The sequence below is a fragment of the Anabrus simplex genome, chromosome 1 (genome assembly GCF_040414725.1).
Source record: "Anabrus simplex isolate iqAnaSimp1 chromosome 1, ASM4041472v1, whole genome shotgun sequence".
Taxonomy (NCBI): Eukaryota; Metazoa; Arthropoda; class Insecta; order Orthoptera; family Tettigoniidae; genus Anabrus; species Anabrus simplex.
This window is the reverse complement of record NC_090265.1, coordinates 789,599,736-789,623,181: the sequence shown is the minus strand read 5'-3', so window position 1 is coordinate 789,623,181 and position 23,446 is coordinate 789,599,736. Positions and strand designations below refer to the sequence as shown.

The window sequence follows — 23,446 nt, the reverse complement described above, 5'->3', positions numbered from 1 at the left end:
TGCAAGCTCACAGCCGTGCGCCTCTAACCGCACGGCCAACTCGCCTGGTCAGACCGTTTTAAGAAGCCTCGGATCTATGGGAGTAACGGTGTCCCCATTCCATTTAACAGGTGAGGGACTCCTTGGAAACAATTTCACGAACGAAATGGAATTGGATGGGGAGCTATCATTATTAATGGGTATTATGGAAGCAGTAATGTAGAATTGGCTGAGTCAGCAACGAGGATGTATCTGGATATGTTAGGAGTTAATGATATTCGGGTAACGGGAAGATAACGAGGAAGGGACAAGAGATAATAAAGTGACCTTGTCAGGTATTAAAAAGGAAAGGGCATAGTTTGGGGTAGGACTATTCATTGGGAATAGTATTGCACGCAACATAGTTTGTTAGACACGTACATGAGGGAATCATGTGAGTAGAATAGGCATTTGGAGGAATTAGGACGAGAATTGTATCAGAGTATTTTCCATGTGAGGGTTCAGATGAGGATGAAGTTGTCAAGTTTTATGAAGCATTGAGTGATGTCAGAGTCCACAGTAAAGATACGATAGCGCTAATGGTCGATTTCATTGCGAGAGTTGGAAATAGAACTGAAGGATACGGAAGGGTGATTGGTAAAGTGGGGAAGATACGGAAACTAATAGGAGTGGGAAGGGTTTACTAGACTTCTGTGCTAGTATGGAGTTAGCAGTTACGAATACATTGTTTAAGCTTAAGGCTATTCACTGCCACACATGGGAGGGTACGGTCAGCAGAACCATAATAGACTATATCTTAACCGACTTTGAATTCAGGAGATCTGTTAGGAACGTGCGGGTTTTCCGGGGATTTTTCGATGATACTGATCACTATCTGGTCTGTAGTGAACTGAGTATCATAAGGCCTAGGATAGAGAAAGTGAAATCTGTCTGAAGACGAATAAGGGTAGAAAGTTTCCATAACGAAGGAATTAGAAGTGCATGGATACGATTAGTGAAAAGTTACAACAGTAAGCAGCTTCAGGATATAGAGAGGAAATGGGTGGTATACAGGGATGCTGTAGAAGAACAGCAAGGGAATGCCTGGGTACAACTGTGTGTAGAGTTGGATTTTCAGTATGCTCCAGGTTATTGAATAATTCTATGAGAAGAATAGACATCTTGGTGGAATGATTGTAAACATGAAAGAGAAGGCATATCAGAAATGGCTCAAACAAGGACTGATGCAGACAGAGAATTGTACGTAGATGAAAGAAACAGAGCAAAGCAAATACTTTCTGGACAGTAATAAATAATCTTGGATATGGAGGGGGAAAAGGAAATAAATCATGTTTTGGGTAAATTAGGTTAACTCATAATTGATCCCAGGGAATGGAAGGAATATTTTGAAAATCTTCTCAACGTAAAAGGAAATCTTCCAGGTGACGAGCTCATGAGGAGGTGAAATGACGCTTTAGGAAGGGGTAAGGATGGTAAATGAACTCCATTGTCATAAAGCAGCAGGAATAGATGAAATTAGACGCAGAATGGTGAAATATAATGGGAAGGCAGGGATAAAATGACTTCATAGAATAATAAGTTAGCATGTAGTAGTAGTAAGGTATCTTCTGATTGGACAAAATCAGTAATTGCACCTATGAACAAGCATGGCGACAGAAAGGATTGCAACAGCTATTGAGGTATTTCATTGATCAGTATACTAGGCAAGGTGTTCACTGGAATTTTGGAAGGGAGGGTGCCATAATTTGTAGAGAGAGTACGTTGGATGAAAACCAGTGTGGTTTCAGACCAGAAAGGGACTGTCAGGATCTGATTTTCAGCATGCTCCAGGTTATTGAATAATGCTATGAGAAGAATAGACAGTTATTTTTATGTTTCGTAGATCTAGAAAAGGCATATGGCAGAGTACTGAGGGAAAAGATGTTCGCCGTATTTGGGGACTGTGGAATTAAGGTTAGAGTATTGCATTGGACTGCAGTGAGAAATGATTATGGAATGAGCTCTTGGTTCAAGGTACTTAACAGGGGTTAGACAAGGCTGTACTCTTTCACCTTTGTCCGTAGTTTACATGAATCATCTGCTGAAAAGTATTAAGTGGCAGGGAGGGATTCAGTTAAGTGGAAATGTAGTAAGCAGTTTGGCCTATACTAAGGACTTAGTCTTAAATGGCAGATTGTATCGTAAGCCTGCCGTCTAAACTGGAAAACAGGTGCAATGAGTATGGTATGAAAGTGAGCCTTTTCAAGACTAAATTGATGTCAGTAGGTAAAAAATACAAGAGACTTGACTGTCATATTGGGGATACAAAGTGCGAAGAGGTAGATCATTTTAAGTATTTGGGATGTGTGTTGTCCAGGATGGTAGTATAAGTGAGATTGAATCAAGCTAATGCAGATTGGTGGTATAAACAGGTGTGATGGATGGCAGGAGGATGCTTGAAATGAGGAGATGAAGGCTAAGTTAGGAATGAACTCGATGTATGCAGTTGCACGCATAAACCGGCTTCGGTGGTGTCATGTGATGCGAATGGAGGAGTATGGGTTATCTAGGAGGATAATAAAAACTCTGTTATGGAGAGTAAGAGAAGCAGAAGAAGACCAAGACCACGATGGTTAGACTCAGTTTCTAAAGATGTAAAAATTGCAGAGGCACAGAACTAAACGGGGCCACAGGACTTATTACAAATAGTGTATTATGGCGGTGGTTAGTGATGTTACAGAGGCTTGCCGAATGAACGCTGAAAGGCATAACAGTCTATAATGAAGATATATGTATTGTTACAAATAAAACTCCATCTGTTTCATTACTCTAATTTATTTCAGGATGGCCCAATAAATGCACACACGCAAATTCAAACACAAACAATTTTAACCAGTTATGAATGGCCACACTAATTAATTACCAGTCTATTTACAAATCTCTCTACCTTGTGGCGCAGCAAGGGTCCAGCCCGTTCCTTTACCTGGGACGCTAATCCTTACTTTCACCTTCCCAAAGTCCAGTCACCTCCTACAGCCGCCGTGAGTAGACAGCTTGATTTGAACACAGTACCACTGGCCATACAACACACGACGACTGTTCGTTGGTTCGACTCCACTTATACTTCACAGAGTCACATGCAGTGAGCAACCAAACAGCTGAACAGGATTCAACAGCAGAACAGTACTCACAACAGCGAACATTATCACATGTCCATTTATTTACCTTCACACTACGACAGCGGCTTCCCTCCCTCACGCAGAAATACCCGAACACACAGTATAGTCTTTCGTTCCGTCGATCCAGTCCACACACTCACTGGTCTCTCCGACACCACCTCAACAACTCTTGGTTCAAACCTCGGTGGGACACTAGCGGCAGCCAACACCTGTGTCGCCCTTAGCCCAGCCACTGAACCCCAACTCACTGAGCGTCACACTGGCTCCACCTCGGAGCCCAACTGTCACTCACTCTAACACTGACTCCCACACAGAGTCCAATTCTGACTGACTGTCCGCTGCTAGCAGGGGCGTAGCCAGGGGGGGGTTACTGGGGGTTAGAACCCCCCCCCCCATTGAACTTTCACAAAAAGAAAATAAATAGAAACTGACAGTAAACAATAAACTTCTTTTATGTGATCAAGATAAACTCCCTGCAATCTACTGCTTGTTGAGAGTGTTTCCCACCCTACCTGTCACCACTGCAGCCAGTGAGAGATCATTTTTAACATTAAGACGCCTTAAAACCTACCTCAGAAATACCACAAGTGAAAGTCAACTCAACGGGTTGGCTCCCTTGAACATTCACAGAGACATAGTTGTAAAACCAACAGATGTGTTAAATTTATTTTCTAGGAAGCCTCGAAAATTAGATTTTAGATTGTAAACTGAACATACCGTTTGAGATAAAACTGCTGACCTCGATCATATTGTTCTTGTTCTGTATTTTAAAGTAAGAATTTTGTAGTGTATTGCAATCTGAATATCACATACAGTAATTCACTCTTGTATCAGTATCCTTATGACAGTCATGCATGCGCGTACCAGACGCGCACAAGCACAAGCACTTTCATTATGTTATATCTTAATTTTGTAACTGTAACCCCCCCCCCCCCCCATTGGCCGATCCTGGCTACGCTACTGGCTGCTAGCCTCTTTTTTTTTATAGCTCGCGTGATTTGATCCAGAAATTTCACGATGTCTCTACAGGCAGAACATTCCCGTTGAATCCCCAAGGAACTCGCAGGTAAGCCTGCCGCCGAGAACAATACATGGAAATGCCGGCCTCACCCCACAGTCCGGCTGGGAGATTCCATGTCGTCTGAGTCACCAGCCCCTTCCTGGAAGTACCGAAAGGGAGCCCCTTCCTGGAAGTACCGAAAGGGGCTACCGCTGGGCCGGCACGTAACAGTATGTATGTAAAATGAAGAGATTCCCGACGGATTGCTGGGACTTGGAAGTTGCAGGTTACATACAACTCGCGAACTGTATAAAAAGGTTATGAAAATGACCAGGTGGGGTATGAGCGATTTATGTGGGCATATCTGTTTCTCTGCCGGGCTGAGTGGCTCAGACGGTTAAGGCGCTGGCCTTCTAACCCCAACTTGGCAGGTTCGATCCTGGCTCAGTCCGGTGGTATTTGAAGGTGCTCAAATACGACAGCCCCGTGTCGGTAGATTTACTGGCACGTAAAAGAACTCCTGCGGGACTAAATTCCGGCACCTCGGCGTCTCCGAAGACCTTAAAAAGTAGTTAGTGGGACGTAAAACAAATAACATTATTATTATTATTATTATTATTATTATTATTATTATTATTATTATTATGATCTGTTTCTTTACAGCCCCTCAGTACGTGAGTACTACGGGAAATTGAGGTTAGACTTGAAATACATCACTTCGAGGCAAACTGTCTTTAATTAATATCGCTCATTTCATGCCTACTTGCCTGCCATGTACGGAACCTGTCTACTACTATCTACAGGTTGTGAATTACCTCCAGCGATATCTAAAATTTCTGACGGGAACTACCTGAAGCTAGCTACAGATTGGAACCATAAACCCCATTCAACTTTCACCTCGTGATCCTTACTAAAATTCTCAACCATGTGCAGTGTGTGAAAGAGGATTAGGAAGGCGCCCGACTTTAGTAGCTTTAAGACTACGTTCCGCTTTAGAGGATAACATTTTGCTTGCGAAGCTCGCATTTTCCAGATGATTGCTTCCGAATGAGCCGCTTTTGTTTGAGGCGTTGACGAGCATGCTTCGAAGAATTATGGATCATGTTGTAAAGGAAGAAGCGTTTAAATAATCGACAAATAATGTTAATATTGCCCTGAAAATGGCGCCATTATTTTACCTGTTAAAAATCTTGATGTTTAATTTTCTGTCAAAAATGCTCTTGTGAATGAATATTGACTTGTTGCATTTCCGCATCAATAGTCAAAGTGTACCGATTGAGGTTTGCACTTTCATCCCTGCGAAATCACGAGCAATGTATCCGTTAACAAAGTATTTTCCTGTTTTACCCAAATGTTGCGTTAAAGCCTGCAGTGACGCCTACAAGCATAGAAAAAGCTCTGGACATTTTCGTACAAAGTAACTTGTTTTCCGGTTCACAAGCAAACACAATGAACGACGTTTTAACTTTTTATGCCAAGAACCGCTTTTCATTGAGACAGTGTCAAATTTCTCAGTTGAATACCACTGATCTGATGACTTTTGGGTAAAAGCAAGTTCCATCATTTGTTGAATTTACAGAATTGCGTTCGTATATAAAAATGATTTGAAGTCTATTCCGGAGTATGTTTTTTTCTGAGATGGGTGGAGAAAGCCTCTCGGAAGAGTCTGTAATTGCATAGCGGCAAGCGTATGGGCTGAGGGCTGATCTCTGATGTAAACCAACTCTTATTGGAAAGTTCGCTGTCCTTCCTACACTACTTTTCACTTGTGTCGCCACTCCTTCATACATCACCTTCACCAACCGTGATCCTTTCAGTCGAAGGCATTTCCATACCTCCTGCCGTCTATACGGTACGGCCAAACTTTCAGGACACATTGCTCACACGTAGAAGAAAATATGTTAGCCTATATGGACACGAATTCGGAAACGCTTTATTTCCATGTTAGAACTCTGCGTAGTACATTGATCATGGAAAACACACGGGAACCAGAAAGAAACTTTCTTATATCAAATGTTGAAAATGTCCTCCGTTAACTTCAGCGCATCCAGGATTCAATACGACGGCAGGTGTGTATTCATGCAAGAGAATTGATTTTCACGTTGAGATAACAATATTGGAACATGTAAATCATTTCAAGTAGCCTATTCAGGATGTGTATTCTCTCAAGTTAGTAGTATAACAAGTGGGATTGAATCAAAATGTGGAAGAGCAAATGCAGTGAACTTGCAGTTATGATGAACAATATTCTGTAAGAAAGAAGTCAGCTCACGGACTAAACTGGTATGTGTTCAGACCAACTGTGCAGTGAAACCTGGGAGGACTCAGAATATCTTATTCATAAGTTAGAAGTAACAGATCCGTGCGGGTACGGACGCGCAGCTGTGAGTTTGCATCCGGGAGATAGTGGGTTCGAGCCCCCGCTGTGGGCAGCTCTGAAGATGGTTTTCCGTGGTTTCCCATTTTCACACCAGGCAAATGCTGGGGCTGTACCTTAATTAATGCCACGACCGCTTCCTTCCCAATCCTAGCCCTTTCCTATACCATCGTCTCAATAAGACCTATATGTGTTGGTGCAACGTAAAGAAAAAAAAAGAGAGAGAGAGAGAGATAGATATCAGACCCGAAAGTAACGAGAATGATCTCTGGTACAAACAGGTTAGAGCGATGGCAGGAGGGTACTCGGGAATGAGGAGATAAAGACTTAGGAGTGAACTCGATGGATGAAGCGGTTACCCATAAACTGGCCTTGGTGGTGGAGTCATGTGAGGCGAATGGAGGAGTGTGGGTTACCTAAGACAATAAGGGGCTCGGTCATGGAGGGTAAGAGAAGTATAGAGAGACCAGAGTGACGATGGTTTCACTCGGTTTCTGATTATTTAAAAAGGGATATGGAACTAAAAGAGGCCACAGTGCTAGGTATAAGTAGTTGGTGTGACGTAAAACCAATGCAATTTTTATTCAATGCTTTGTTCCTTATTGAACGAGGCGTTTAGTCAATTCACAGAGGCTTGCAGACTGAACACTGAAAGTCATAACAAACTATGAGGTTGTATGCTTATTATTATTATTATTATTATTATTATTATTATTATTATTATTATTATTATTATTATTATTATTATTATTATTGAATCGTGTCTGCGTCTAAGCATTGTGCCGGGCTGTGTAGCTCGGACGGTAGAATCTGGCCTTCTGACTTCAAGCTGGCAGGTTCGATCCCGGCTCAGTCCGATCTATGTGAAGGCGCTCAAGTTCGCCAGCTTCCTGTCGGTAGTTTTACAGACACTTAAAAAACTGCGAGACGAAATTCCGGCACCTCTGCGTCCCCGAAAACCGTGAAAGTAGATAAGCTAATATTATTATTCTATGCTTTGTTCCCTATGGACCGAAACAATCTCGGTAATTTGGATTACACCTCTTCATTCTGTAGGCACATGGAATCCCTGTTCTTCGATTGCCTCCAACTTCATCATTCAGCACATTCAGAACCTTATGTAATCACTGTGCAGTCGCGTTGGCTTTGTGCTTCTTTGTACAAAGATGGACACTTCGTCCTCCGTTTTCGTTTTCTTAGCCACTTGGCTGTGTTTTCTGCCACATTGAGATTGTTCGGCGCTGGCCGAGTGGAATGTAATGAGTTGACAGGTGCCCGCAGGCCGGTTGTGTGCTATGCGGCTTGGAATGCACGAAAAACACCGCCGATGGCCTGTGGACGTGATTCCGTTGCATCATCAACCAAACTTTCACTGACACTAGCTCGTCGAAGCGATTAGATTCAATTCCTGCATTCCTTCGTACCCACGTCGTGTATCTAAATGGGCTCAACGAATGCCATAGGTCTAAACATCCTGTTAACATAGCAGTTAGTACGTTCAAACTTACAGTTGTGTTTATCAGAGCACCTAAATACTAACATTTTATTATGGTTCATCAATTTGACCAATTTATGTAGTATAAATTTCTGTATCTGCGAGGTAATACAGACCACATTTGTTGCGTTTGTCATTTAATTTCTCTGCCCTCTTCTGGAAATGAATAACTTTCATACACGCCAATTTCAGCGTTGATAATTCAGATATTTTATGTGGCATTTTCTTCTTTTGAGAGTTATATAATGACATCGGTTATTGTGAGTTCGACTGCAAGTTCCAATGACCAGTTTAAAATAGGAATCATTATTTAGTTTAGATCTATTTTGAATGTAAGATTCTTATCTTTTGTAGCCTGTAACGATGCATATCATCTTACAAGGGGGCATTCCCTACCCGTCACCACCGATTTCGCTCAAATTTATAGAACATGCAGGGCTTGGCTAGAAATGAAAGTACCCGAAGTGGAAACTCCAGATGGCCAAGCGTATAGAAAATAAAAATAAAAATGTTGACGTGGCTCTTGCACCGTATACGCCACTTACGTTAGCGCGCACGCCGAGCAGTTGTTGGCGTAGCGGTAAGAGCTTGGGCAATAAGTCGACGGTCGTGGGTTCGACTCCCCCTGTGGAGACTATTTTTTTCTGTCAACTTTTATATTATTCATTTTCCAATTACGCAAAGTGGTGAATAATTATTTATTTATTTGCAAAAGGCATAGAAAAGGTAAAACATTGGGATTTCATTGTCAGACTTTTTTCTACCTGCGCCAAGAATCTATTGTTTGTGTACAGCCGCCAGGAGCAACCTTCACTTGTCAGGTGAAAACGAATCTTACAGCGAAACGACTATTCACGTTTATGGCACATTCCCCAAGGATGGGAGATAGCCAATAAAGGAGAAAAAAGAATAATTCCTGTTTGAACACTTCGGGAAAGTTCGCAACTCCAAATTTTCTACAATTGTGCGCTCTTTAAAAATATGACGTCCTATATGACTATAAATAAATATAAATAAAATGAATAATATAAAAATTGAGAAAAAAATTCTCCACTCGGGGAGTCGAACCCACGACCATTGAAATATTAGCCCAAGCCCTACGCCAACTACTGCTCGGCGTGCGCTCTAACGTAAGTCGCTTATACGGTGCGAGAGCTGCGTCAACATTTTAATTTTTATTTTCTATTCGCTTTGTGGTGGTGGTGATTATTGTTTTAAGAGGAAGGGTAGTACAACTGGGCAACCATCCTCTATGTAACACTAATCAGAGAGAAAAAATGGAAGGGGTCGGACACTTCGATGAATGAAGGTATCGGCCAAAGGAAGACAGGGCCACGAAGGGCGTGAAAATGAAAGACTCCCTAGCCCTCGCAAACCTAATAGCGTCGGGGTCGGAAAAGAACAAGAGTTGACCAAGAGAGGTCGGACAGGACAGATGAAAGTGAGGAGCCTGGCACAAGTAAGTGGAAGCAATGCCAGGACTCAGCTAAGGGCCCTGTGGTCGCAAACCCACGCTCCAAAGTTCAGAGCCCCTAGGGCCTCTTTCAGGCGCCTCTTACGACAGGCAGGGGATACCGTGGGTGTTATTCTACCTCCTCCACCCACAGGGGGATCTATTCGCTTGGCCATCTGGAGTTCTCACTTTGGGTACTTTCATTTCTAGTCAAGCCCTGCATGTTCTATAAATTTGAGCGAAATCGGTGCTGACGAGTAGGGAATGCCCCCTTGTTAGTTGAATGTCCAGATACTGTATATGTTTTTGGACATTTCTTGTGAGTTTTATTTTATCACCTTTTCTATAAATCTTGAAATGTGCATTATACAGGGTGTTTGAGAGAGAAGTACAAATAACCTTACGGAAGGTAGGAAGAATGTCTATTGTTCCTAATATATGTATTTAAAATTTATTGAATTTGTCCGAGAGAGGAGCTTGAGGTAGAATGCGACATTTGTGAGATAGCTTCGTTTGTTCCTCGGCGTATACCATTCGCCGTACCATGCTTCAGGCAGTATGCATGCGTAATGTGTAAGAAGCAGTTTCTAAGAAGGCCTACATCACTTCACTGCGGCTTAATGACATATGAGTGCGTAATGTGTAAGGAGCAATTCTGAGTGCATCACTTCGCTGCAGCGTCAGGATGTATGCATGCGTAATGTGTGAGATGCAGTTCTGAGTACATCATTGTACTGCAGCTGTACACATTATTTCGTGGCGGCTTCAGGACGTATGCATGCGTAATTTGTAAGAAGCAATTCTGTGTACATCACTTCACTGCGGCTTCAGGACGTATGTGTGCGTAATGGTACATAACTGCACTGCAGCTTCAGATAGTAGCCATATGTAGGCCCTATGCGTTAGTTGTACGAAAACGTTGTTCGTACAAGAAGCGAACGTTTTCTCACGGTAAAATATTGCAATGTATGTCAGCATAGCCCTAAATGTGTCATCATTAAATACTACCTGAGCTACAAACTTCAAATGTTCCAACTTCACGTTTTCTAATTTTTGGAAATAGGGCATTCTTTTATTTCATACTAGCTGATGTACCCGTGCTTCGCTACGGGATTCTCAGGAAGACTGTCCTTGTGGTTTTCCTACCTGAAGTCGTCAGAAGGAATGTAGTGATTAAAAGCAACGTTATATAAAATACTCGATCAAATTAATAAACCGCACATTTTCTCACTTTTGACGAACAGTACTACAGTGGCGATCTTACGATCCAAAGTTCCATTGCTGCAATGACCAGACCGCAGACAGCCGTGTACACTTCTATGCCATTATTCCGTTAAATATGCACACTGCTCATTCCAATCAGTGCCTCAGAGTTGGAATTGAATAGCTCGAATGCTATGATGAACCAGTTTGTTACGTATCAGTAGTATCAGAAATTTATCTAACTCCCCAGCTACTTCCCGCCAATTTTCAGGCAGGCTATTATATTCGGTACGACGGGGTGAGTTGGCTGTTCGGTTAGGGGCGCATAGCTATGAGCTTGGATCCGGGAGGTAGTGGATTCGAACTCCACTGTCGACAGCCCTGAAGATGGTTTTCCGTGATCTCCAATTTTCACACCAGGAAAATGCTGGGGCTGTAACATAATTAACGTAGGGGCTGCTTCCTTCCCACCCCTAGCCCTTTCGTATCCCATCGTCGCCATGAGTCCTATCGGTGTCGGCGCGACGTAGAGCAAATTTAAAAGAACTTATCTATCGGAGATGAATGGCAGCAGAGACGGCGCTGATATCATCTTAGCAACAAAAACCCATATTCATGAATATCTCCGTTATCATAGCCGGTACGGTCAAAATGTTTAAGACCTAAATGATCGTAAATTTAATACTATGTAACTTTATTTTTATAGTATTTGTCAATAACATCACTAATAACACAAATATTCGAGAATTAAATTTTGGGCCTTCCCCTAAACTACCATTTCGCTCAGCATGAATAAAGTTGTTTATGACCTAGATTGTAGCGACTTATTCCCCGACTTTGCATACCGATTTTATTTACGATGGGACAACTAACAAATATTTGAGAATTAAATTTTACAGTAGGCCTTCCCCTAAACTACCATTTTTCTCAGCGGGAATAAGATTATTTATGGCGTAGATTGTAGCGGCTTATACTCCGACTTTGAATACATATTTTAATTAAGATAGAACCACTAATAACATAAATCTTTGGGAAAAAATTTTTAGGCCTTCCCCTAAACTACCATTTCTTTCAGAGTGAATAAGATTATTTATGGCTTAGATTGTAGCGACTTATTTTAGAATTTTACATACCGGTTTTCATTAAGATAGGACCACTAATAACATAAATATTTGAGAATTAAATTTTTGGCCTTCCCCTAAACTACCATTTCCCTCATTGTGGAAAATATTTATGGCCTAGATTGTAGTGACTTATTCCCGGACCTTACATACTGATTTTCATTAAATTCTCTTCAGCCGTTTTCTCATGATGCGTGTACAGACAGACAGACAGACAGACAGACAGACAGACAGACAGACAGACAGACAGACAGACAGACAGACAGACAGACAGACAGACAGACATAAATTACGGAAAATTAAAAAAATGCATTTTTTCCTCCAAGCCAGAGAAGAAACCACATCTTCGCTGCTAATTTGGAATAAAATTAATGTAGATTTAATGAAAGTGAAGAGGAAGAAGCTTTTCCTAAGAAACGGCTCTTTTCAAGGTTGTATTTTGAGTTATTTGGTGAATTGTGGTACTATAATTTGGAATAGGGCTAAATTGTAATTCCAGACCAGTTCATACTACTATTCCTACTACTACTAACTGAGCCTCTGACTTGAGTGCGCACACTGCTCATTCAAAACAGCGCGTCAGAGTGGGTATCGAATAGCTGGCATACTATGATGAACCAGTGTGTTTCGTACCAGCAGTATCAGAAAATGTATGAACCAGAGGATTGGCATGCTAAAGAAGAAAGTTATCTAACTCCTCAGCTATTTCCCGCCAATATTCAGTTAGGCTGTTTTATTCGGTGCGCAGCAGTAATCCCATCTATCGGAGTTGAGCGGCAGCATAAGAGACAAAGAACATTACAACAAACAACGGCCAGTGTAATGTTATTGTTGATCTATGTTACGCGCTTTCGATATTGTAGGCCTTCACATTATTAATTGTCTTCCGGTTCTGAAAAACCACTCTTATCATAGTCGGTACGTTAAAACTGAATAAAACACAAATGATCGGAAATTATATTCTCTATAACCAAGAACATAGGTATTTAAAAATTAAATTTTAGGTGCCTTCCCCTAAACTACCATTTCACCCAGGGTGAATAACATTGTTTATAGCTTAAACTGTAGTTTCTTATTCCCCGACTCTATATACCGATTTTCATTAAATTCTGTTTACCCATTTTGTCGGGGCTCGGCGTTGATATGGACTTAGCAACAAAAATTCAAATTCATGAATATCTTTATCATAGCCGGTACAGTAAAAATGCATAAGACGAAAATGATCAGAAATTTAATTCTGTATAACTTTAGTTATGTCGTATTTATCGATATGACCACTAATCATATAAATATTTGAGAATTGAATTTTAGGCCTTCCCCTAAACTACCATTTCACTCAGCGTGAATAAAATTATTTATAGCCTAGATTGTAGCGGCTAACCCCCGACTCTAAATACCGATTTTTATTAAATTCTCTTCAGCCGTTTTCTCGTGATGCGTGTACATACATACATACATACATACATACATACATACATACATACAGACAGACAGAAATTACGGAAAAGTAAAAAAGTGCATTTTCTTGTTACTGTGGACATGATCGATACAGAAATACCATTCTTTTCAAATTCTGAGCAATGTACAGACAAAACTCTAATTTTATATATATAGATGTTTATCAGGCCCTACCAATAACAGCAAACCAAAAACAAACAAAAAATACTTATCTCCCAAACACTGCGTGTATGTTCACAGCAAGCTTGTCGCACGGCTCAATAAAAAGTGTTATAACATGTAATGCCAGTTTATATTGCAGTACAGTTTCCGTAGGGTAAAATTCCATATGTGAATTTGGTACTTCGTCGTATTGCCCGGCTTCATGGCTAAATGGTTAGCGCACTGGCCTTTGGTCACAGGGGTCCCGGGTTCGATTCCCGGAAATTTTAACCACCATTGGTTAATTTCTCTGGCACGGGGGCTGGATGTACACTGACTGACAGAGCAAATGCAACACCAAGAAGGAGTGGTTCGAAAGGGATGAAAGTTGGGGAAAAAACAGAGACGGCACGGACGAATAATTGATGTTTATTTCAAACCGATATGCAGGTTACACAATGCGCACGGCATCGACTCAGTAGGATGTAGGACCACCGCGAGCGGCGATGCACGCAGAAACACGTCGAGGTACAGAGTCAATAAGAGTGCGGATGGTGTCCTGAGGGATGGTTCTCCATTCTCTGTCAACCATTTGCCACAGTTGGTCGTCCGTACGAGGCTGGGGCAGAGTTTGCAAACGGCGTCCAATGAGATCCCACACGTGTTCGATTGGTGAGAGATCCGGAGAGTACGCTGGCCGCGGAAGCATCTGTACACCTCGTAGAGCCTGTTGGGAGATGCGAGCAGTGTGTGGGCGGGCATTATCCTGCTGAAACAGAGCATTGGGCAGCCCCTGAAGGTACGGGAGTGCCACCGGCCGCAGCACATGCTGCACGTAGCGGTGGGCATTTAACGTGCCTTGAATACGCACTAGAGGTGACGTGGAATCATACGCAATAGCGCCCCAAACCATGATGCCGCGTTGTCTAGCGGTAGGGCGCTCCACAGTTACTGCCGGATTTGACCTTTCTCCACGCCGACGCCACACTCGTCTGCGGTGACTATCACTGACAGAACAGAAGCGTGACTCATCGGAGAACACGACGTTCCGCCATTCCCTCATCCAAGTCGCTCTAGCCCGGCACCATGCCAGGCGTGCACGTCTATGCTGTGGAGTCAATGGTAGTCTTCTGAGCGGACGCCGGGAGTGCAGGCCTCCTTCAACCAATCGACGGGAAATTGTTCTGGTCGATATTGGAACAGCCAGGGTGTCTTGCACATGCTGAAGAATGGCGGTTGACGTGGCGTGCGGGGCTGCCACCGCTTGGCGGCGGATTCGCCGATCCTCGCGTGCTGACGTCACTCGGGCTGTGCCTGGACCCCTCGCACGTGCCACATGTCCCTGCGCCAACCATCTTCGCCACAGGCGCTGCACCGTGGACACATCCCTATGGGTATCAGCTGCGATTTGACGAAGCGACCAACCTGCCCTTCTCAGCCCGATCACCATACCCCTCGTAAAGTCGTCTGTCTGCTGGAAATGCCTCCGTTGACGGCGGCCTGGCATTCTTAGCTATACACGTGTCCTGTGGCACACGACAACACGTTCTATAATGACTGTCGGCTGAGAAATCACGGTACGAAGTGGGCCATTCGCCAACGCCGTGTCCCATTTATCGTTCGCTACGTGCGCAGCACAGCGGCGCATTTCACATCATGAGCATACCTCAGTGACGTCAGTCTACCCTGCAATTGGCATAAAGTTCTGACCACTCCTTCTTGGTGTTGCATTTGCTCTGTCAGTCAGTGTATGTGTCGTTTTCATCATAATTCCATCCTCATCATGACGCGTAGGTCGCCTACGGGTGTCAAATCGAAAGACCTGCGCGTGGCGAACCGAATATGTCCTCGGACACTCCCGGCACTAAAAGCCATACGCCATTTCAATTTATGTCGTCGTATTTGACTTTTACTAGACATTTGAAATATATTTTCTTGGAACTTTATCTCGGATGGATCTCAAGAACATACTTACTACTCTCGATGATTTATCTGACCGTGCGAGATGGTATTTCCTAGTTTTTGTTTTACGTCTCATCGACATAGATGGGTCTTATGGCGACGCTGGGATAGGATATACTAGGATGGGAATGAAGCGACCGTAGCCTAAATTAAGGTACATCCTCAGCATTTGCTTGGTGCGAAAATTGGAAACTACGGAAAAACCACCTTCGGGGCTGCCAATAGTTGGGGGTTCAAGCTCACTATCCTCCAAATGGAAGCTCACAGCTACGTGACGCAAGCCGTATAGCATACTCGCTCATATGGTCGTATTGGACTTTTTGTGTCCTTCCTGATTACGCTGTCCATTCTTCAGTATGTTGCGAATACATCATTTGCTTTGGAAGGTGTGTGTTAAGCATGCGGACTACGGGGATGCTTCGTAATCATTGCCTCGATGATCATCGTATTGGACTTCTGCATGACGCTGGTGTTCATTGAACGGTTATATTTTTCCAGGTATTTTAAGTACGTTTTATAAATATTTCAAGTCCCATGTCCGTAAGTACCGGTAAACATAAAGCTTCGTCTTGACATCCGAGGTCATATTTGTCAAATACCTTGTATGTATTGGGTGAACTAATGAATAATCGAATGCCAGGACGAAGAAAAGTGTTTATTTATTGATCTGAGTCTAAACTAGAATTTTACCCTCTGTGGGTGGGGGACGCAGACGAAGAATTTACCCACGGTATCCCCTGTCTGTCGTAAGAGGCGACTAAAATGGGCGACCAAGGGATGATCAAATTAGAATAATGAAACTATTTGTGATTAGTGTCACTACGCGACCATGGGTCGCTTTTACTTGCGCGTAGTACCACTATGTTTTGTACCAAATAGGTTTGTGATTAGTAACAAACGAAAGCGCGACGGCTTTTACAGTACCTGTGATTCGTAGCACTATATGAGCGACACCATGGGATGAGGAAACCCATGGTTCTGGCTTGCCTATGATTAGTACCCACTATATGAGGAACACCATGGGATGGTACAAGTCCCTGTGGTTAGTACACTTATGTGATGAACACCATAGGTTTGCGTTGCCTGTGAACGGCGCCGCAATGTGCGAAACACCGTAGGTCTGTAATACATGTGCGAATTTCATTACCTGTGAGTAGTACCATAATGTGTGGAATACCACGAGTCTACGCTCTTCTTGATTAGTACTGCAACATGACAAATGCCGTGGTTCTACTTTCTTAGCGATAAGTACCATTGTGGGGGGCCGCTGACTTAGATTTTGGATTTTGGACCCCTCTCGACTGCAGATATCATCGATCCAGTATTGTGCTGTAGAAGCAGTCCGTTGGTCAGTAATTCTATTGTTCTACGCCAGCTTGTGTGCATGTAAGGCACTGTGGGTCGGTTCCACTGATCATTTTAAATTCATATCCATCCCTCCATTCACTCTTTGTCCTCACGTTTTGAATCGTGATCAGTGGATGTTTTTGGACTTTTGATTTGTCATTTCATTTCGCATTTCGTACCATTAGGGGCCGATGACCTTTAAACAACAAGCATCATCATCATCATCAGCATCAAACTAGAATTTTTGTGTCCTTCACACTCCCTCGTTGAGTAATAAACTTGTTTTTTTTGTTTGTTTGTTTGTTTGTTTGTTTGTTTGTTTGTTTGTTTGTTTGTTTGTTTGTTTGTAGATTTCAGGCCCGGTTCAGAAAATGCAAGGTCAACATACTAAATGCGTCCGATGTACGGGGTGTAATTGAAATTGTACCTGCGATAAATTGGAAACTGAGGGCGTTATGTCGAGCAAATTATGAATTATCCTTGCTACATAGGAGTGGAAAAAATGTGTGTGCGTTCTTCGTGTGTCCCGTTTGACACGCTGTCTCACGACTAAGGGGATAAACATACCATTGGATTGTCGATACCCATTGTCGTTCAAGAGCAGTACTGTCAAACAATATATTTCAGTGCATCTGTGGTTAATACGTGAATCTAAAACGACACTTCTCGAGCTACGAATTCTCTTACGTGCTACTTAATTATGGTGGAGCGTGGTGTGATAGAGCAAGGGCAAGAAGACACGCGGGTAATTTTCGTAATCAAAGAATACACGTTGAAAGCATTCAAATTCTAGACCATTACAACCCACATCTGAGGGCAAAGGGTGTTCACGACGACGTGTACTGGAGGCCGAGAATGGAATCTCAAACACGTGAATGTAGATTCTAGAAGGTACACCAGGGGTAACGCTCATGAAGTTTCGTAAAGTAGTCAAGAGCCCTGCGGGAGCAGCCGCTAAGCCCATTGCATCTGTGCATTAATGTTCAAGCATCAGACTTTGCTTCGTAGGTTGCTATTTTGTCAGTGGCTTGTGAGAAAAGGAGATGGTGCTCATCTCAAGTATAGCGACACTTTCATACATTTTTAATGAAACCTCACACCTAGTTTTCAGTAGTTTTAGGCCATGACTTCCCGAAATCTATAAAATAGGAGCCCCTCGTACAATCCAGGGATATGGAAATATAATCGAACGCTAATGGATAATACGAACGAAGGGTGCGGGTGCACCGTCAAACTTAAAACAAACTGTTTCAGCAATGCCTTTGTGAATGAGTTGTGGTAGCGACCATTCCTTAACCCGTAAGTACTGACGTTAACATTTTGTGTGTTGGTAGTGACGTGAGGTCCAACGAACCGCTACTGGAAATACGGGTTAGAAAATGCCGAAGTGTTAACTTCGATGTATGAGCTATCCATTCTAATAAAACACACATTAGTGAACAAGAATACATTAAAAACATAAGCAGGTAATATACATATTAAAGCTCCATAAGTAATAATACTTGTGAGGTTGCAGTTTTTATGGTGGAAACAAGAGGCTTTGGAAATGTACGAGGGTCGAGTCGTAAGTCATAGCGACTATTTTTTCTCGTGAACAGGAGACAACACGGAAAATCTAAGAAATGCATTTGGAAATATAGGGCATGTACTTTATGCATAGTGCCTGAAGACAAATTCTGACTTCAGCGAGATTCTCGTCGGAAAGTGACAGAACATAGCCAATTGGTAACATTGTTTTATTATGGCATAGACAGCAAATACACAAGACTACGTACAAAGGACAGGTCTCCACTGGTTACAGACCTTCGAAATAATCACCCAAGATTTCCACTGTGCGTTGCCAGCGGTGGGGGGTGGGGCAGGCGCTGAATACCATTCGCTGCATGTGTATCGCTAACGTGACACATCTCTCCCACCTCGCCACTGTTCTGTAGGGCATTGCATGCACACCTAATGCTTCCCGCAGCTCTGCATGGCATTGGCGTGCATTTCTGCTATTTTAATATACGATCGTTGCTCCTGCGTGTTGACTGCCATTGTGTGACTCTCTCACTCACACACTGAACTTGGGTGCATCCTTAGGTCCACACTGTTGTTTACATACACCATCTAGTGGCATCATACGCAAGTACATACCGTACGTTTCCAAATGTGTATCTTAGATTTTCCGTGTTGTCTCCTGTTCGCGAGGGGGAAAAAAATAGATGCCATGACTTACGACTCGACCTACGTAAGTACCTTCGCAGTTGGTAATATACATGGACATAATTGCATTTTAAACATACTGTTTACATAACAGAGCGTGCTAAAAGTACTTGGCGTATTAAATTACACGCAACAGAAATATTGTGCAACACTTTCTTTCACTTTACAAATCAAACGCTTCTTCCTAGATATTTTGTAACAAAGAGTCCCTTTGTTTCCAACGTCCGGGCTTATGATCCATATGCCAATTCATTGCGAATGTCTGTACTTCACAAATGGGGAGTATCAAGAATCGCGCTTACAATAGTTACGCAACTATGGATGTTAGGTCCCCAAGAGTCACCTCCAGAAAACGCTGGCAGCTTTGATCAAAATGGGAACACAGAGAAGACTGGAAGTTAAGAAGCTAGAGAAAGAGATTTTCAAGGCCACCGATACAAGCGAAGGGCGGAAAATGTGGGGCTGAGCGTTCCTACGGACCTTGCATTGGTAGTTAAGGGTTAAATACATGGGTATAAAAGGACTATACACTATATATATCCAGAAAGATGTTCGTGGGCCATTCCTCTCAAACTAGTACTTGAAGTTGTAGTCTGGGATGCCATTGGACACGACTAATATCGCCTCTCGTTGCGAGTCATTACCCACCATACTTAAGCTAACAGCGTTTCTGGGGCCGATTGTCCTTCCTTATTGTCAAGGCATCCCGGGCCGATATTTTTTTTGCATGACAACACCAGACCGCACATGCAGCACTAAAGTGTACTTTCTTTCCTGAAAACGTTACCAATATCGTCCGACTTGTCACCCACGCAAAATATCCTAGACAAACGATAGGTGCAGTAGTAAAACCGCCCACTAGCAAATTTCGACCAACTTTAGATGCAGACGATCTAAGAAAAATAAGGCTTAGTCTGGTTGACTGTCACAAGGCATCATTCGAAATTTGATTCAATGTCGGCGCGAGTACCGTAGTGAATGGTAGATTCAAAGGTGACCAGACCAAGTATTGCCATGAAGTATTAGCGGCGTAAGACACTGAAATGCTAGCAGTTTATTCAGTATTGCCTAATGTACTTATAGTCCCAGGGGCTGTTAATTTGGGAGCGTAGTTCGGCGACCCCGGGGCCCCTTAGCTGATTTCTGGCATTGTTTCCACTTACTTGTACCAGGCTCCTTACTTTCATCTATCCTATCCGACCTCTCTTGGTAAACTTTTGTTCTTTTCCTTCCCGGCGGTATTAGAACATTCGAGACCTAGGGAGTCTTTAATTTTCACGCCCTTCTTGGTCCTTATCTTTGGCCGATACCTTCATTTTTCGAAGTGTTGGATCCCTCCCACTTTTTCCCTCTGATTAGTGTTAATGGTGTGGGTTACTGTAGTCACGTCCTAGTTCGTGAACCATGGGCAACGGCTGAGTGGCCGAGTAAGTGGTTCTGAGAGTCGGGATACCGGGCGAGTTGGCCGTGCGCGTAGAGGCGCGTGGCTGTGAGCTTGCATCCGGGAGATAGTAGGTTCGAATCCCACTATCGGCAGCCCTGAAGATGGTTTTCCGTGGTTTCCCATTTTCACACCAGGCAAATGCTGGGGCTGTACCTTAATTAAGGCCACGGCCGCTTCCTTCCAACTCCTAGGTCTTTCCTATCCCATCGTCGCCATAAGACCTATCTGTGTCGGTGCGACGTAAAGCCCCTAGCAAAAAAAAAAAAAAAAGAGAGTCGGGATACCAGTTGCTATGGAATGGGAGTGGGCATCTCGGACATATTCTGAGTCATGGCCCTCCTTGTGCTCAGGCGGCTAGGACTATACAATCCACCGGTGGTCCATAACCCGTTAGAGGAGAGATCCTCACTTGGACTATGTGTAAGTAGGGTAGCATCCTGCTTCATTTTACCGAGCTCAGAACATTTTAAGCAAGACGCGGACCTATAGGAGTAACGGAGTCCCACTCCCATTTGGCAGGCGAGGGACTCCTTGGAAGCAACTTGGCGAACGAAATGGAATTCGATGGGGAGCTATCAATATTAATGTGGCTTATGGAAGAAAAAAAGTAGAACTGGCTGAGTCAGCTAAGAGGATGAATCTGGATGTGCTAGGAGTAAGTGATATTCGGGTAAGGGGAGATAACGAGGAAGAGATAGGAGATTATACTTGACGGGTGTTAGAAAGGGAAGGGCAGAGTATGGGGTAGGGCTGTTTATCAGGAATACCATTGCACGCAACATAGTTTCTGTTAGGCACGTAAATGAGCGAATGACGTGGGTAGATTTGTCAGTCGGAGGAATTAGGACGAGAATTGTCTCAGTGTATTCACCATGTGAGGGTGCAGATGAGGATGAAGTTGACAAGTTTTATGAAGCATTGAGTGACATCGTGGTCAGGGTCACCAGCAAGGATAGAATAGTGCTATGGGCGATTTCAATGCGAGAGTTGGGAATAGAACTGAAGGATACGAAAGGGTGATTGGTAAATGTGGGGAAGATATGGAAGCTAATAGGAATGGGAAACGTTTGCTGGACTTCTGTGCTAGTATGAGTTTAGCAGTTACGAATACATTCTTCAAGTATAAGGCTATTCACCGCTACACATGGGAGGCTAAGGGTACCAGATCCATAAGACTATATCTTAACCGACTTCGAGTTCAGGAAATCTGTTTGGAATGTACGAGTTTTCCGGGGATTTTTCGATGATACAGACCACTATCTGATCTGTAATGAACTAAGTATCTCTAGGCCTAGGGTAGAGAAAGTGAAATCTGTCTGCAAACGAATAAGGGTAGAAAATCTCCAGGACTAGGAAATTAGACAGCAGTACATGGATATGATTAGTGAGAAGTTTCGAACAGTAGACAGTAAACAGGTTCAGGATATAGAGAGAGAATGGGTGGCATACAGGGATGCCGTAGTAGAAACAGCAAGGGAATGCCTAGGAACAGCTGTGTGTAAAGATGGGAAAAGGCGAACATCTTGGTGGAATGATGAAGTGAGAGCAGCTTGTAAACGTATAAAGAAGGCTTATCAGAAATGGCTCCAAACAAGGGCCGATGCAGACAGGGATTTGTATGTAGATGAAAAAATAGAGCGAAACAAATAGTTTTTGCATCCAAAAAGAAGTCGTGGGAAGATTTTGGTAATAACCTGGAAAGGCTAGGTCAAGCAGCAGGGAAATCTTTCTGGACAGAAATAAAGAATCTTAGGAAGGGAGGGAAAAAGGAAATGAACAGTGTTTTGAGTAATTCAGGTGAATTCATAATAGATCCCAGAGAATCACTGGAGAGTTGGAGGGAATATTTTGAACATCTTCTCAACGTAAAAGGTAATCTTCCTGGTGGTGTTGCGAACAGCCAAGATCATGGGGAGGAGGAAAATGATGCTGGTGAAATTACGCTTGAGGAAGTGGAAAGGATGGTAAATAAACTCCATTGTCATAAAGCAGCAGGAATAGATGAAATTAGACCTGAAATGTTGAAGTATAGTGGGAAGGTCAGGATGAAATGGCTTCATAGAGTAGTAAGATAAGCTTGGAGTGTTGGTAAGGTACCTTCAGATTGGACAAAAGCAGTAATTGCACCTATCTACAAGCAAGGGAACAGGAAGGATTGCAAAAATTATCGAGTATATTATTGATTAGTATACCAGGCAAAGTATTCACTGGCATCTTGGAAGGGAGGATGCGATCAGTGGTTGAGAGGAAGTTGGATGAAAACCAGTGTGGTTTCAGACCACAGAGAGGCTATCAGGATCAGATTTTCAATATGCGCCAGGTAATTGAAAAATGCTACGAGAGGTATAGGCAGTTGTGTTTATGTTTCGTTGATCCAGAGAAAGCATATGACAGGGTACCCAGGGAAAAGATGTTCGCCATACTGGGGGACTATGGAATTAAAGGTAGATTATTAAAATCAGTCAAAGGCATTTATGTTGACAATTGGGCTTCAGTGAGAATTGATGGTAGAATGAGTTCTTGGTTCAGGGTACTTACAGGGGTTAGATAAGGCTATAATCGTTCACCTTTGCTGTTCGTAGTTTACATGGATCATCTGCTGAAAGGTATAAAACGACAGGGAGGGATTCAGTTAGGTGGAAATGTAGTAAGCAGTCTGGCCTATGCTGACGACTTGGTCTTAATGCCAGATTGTGCCGAAAGCCTGCAGTGTAATATCTTGGAACTTGAAAATAGGTGCACTGAGTATGGTATGAAAATTAGCCTTTCGAAGACTAAATTGATGTCAGTAGATAAGAAATTCAACATAATTGAGTATCAGATTGGTGATACAAAGCTAGAACAGGTCGATAATTTCAAGTATTTAGGTTGTGTGTTCTCCCAGGATGGTAATATAGTAAGTGAGATTGAATCAAGGTGTAGTAAAGCTAATGCAGTGAGCTCGCAGTTGCGATCAGCAGTATTCTGTAAGAAGGAAGTTAGCTCCCAGGCGAAACTTTCTTTACATCGGTCTGTTTTCAGACCAACTTTGCTTTACGGGAGCGAAAGCTGGGTTGACTCAGGATATCTTATTCATAAGTTAGAAGTAACAGACCTGAAAGTA

At 42.9% G+C, this 23,446-nt stretch overlaps 1 protein-coding gene across 3 annotated transcripts in view; it reads left to right on the top strand.

Annotated features, from left to right (window-relative positions):
- Positions 1-23,446, top strand: part of wts (serine/threonine-protein kinase warts) — a 252,134-nt gene that overhangs the window by 132,368 nt on the left and 96,320 nt on the right. The window contains exon 1 of one of the 3 annotated variants that reach the window (XM_067136257.2): positions 4,124-4,203. The exons of the other annotated variants lie outside the window; for them this stretch is intronic. The gene's annotated coding sequence lies outside the window, so the exon portion shown is untranslated. Of the gene's footprint in view, positions 1-4,123; positions 4,204-23,446 lie in introns of those variants that run through there. 3 annotated transcript variants of the gene reach the window in all.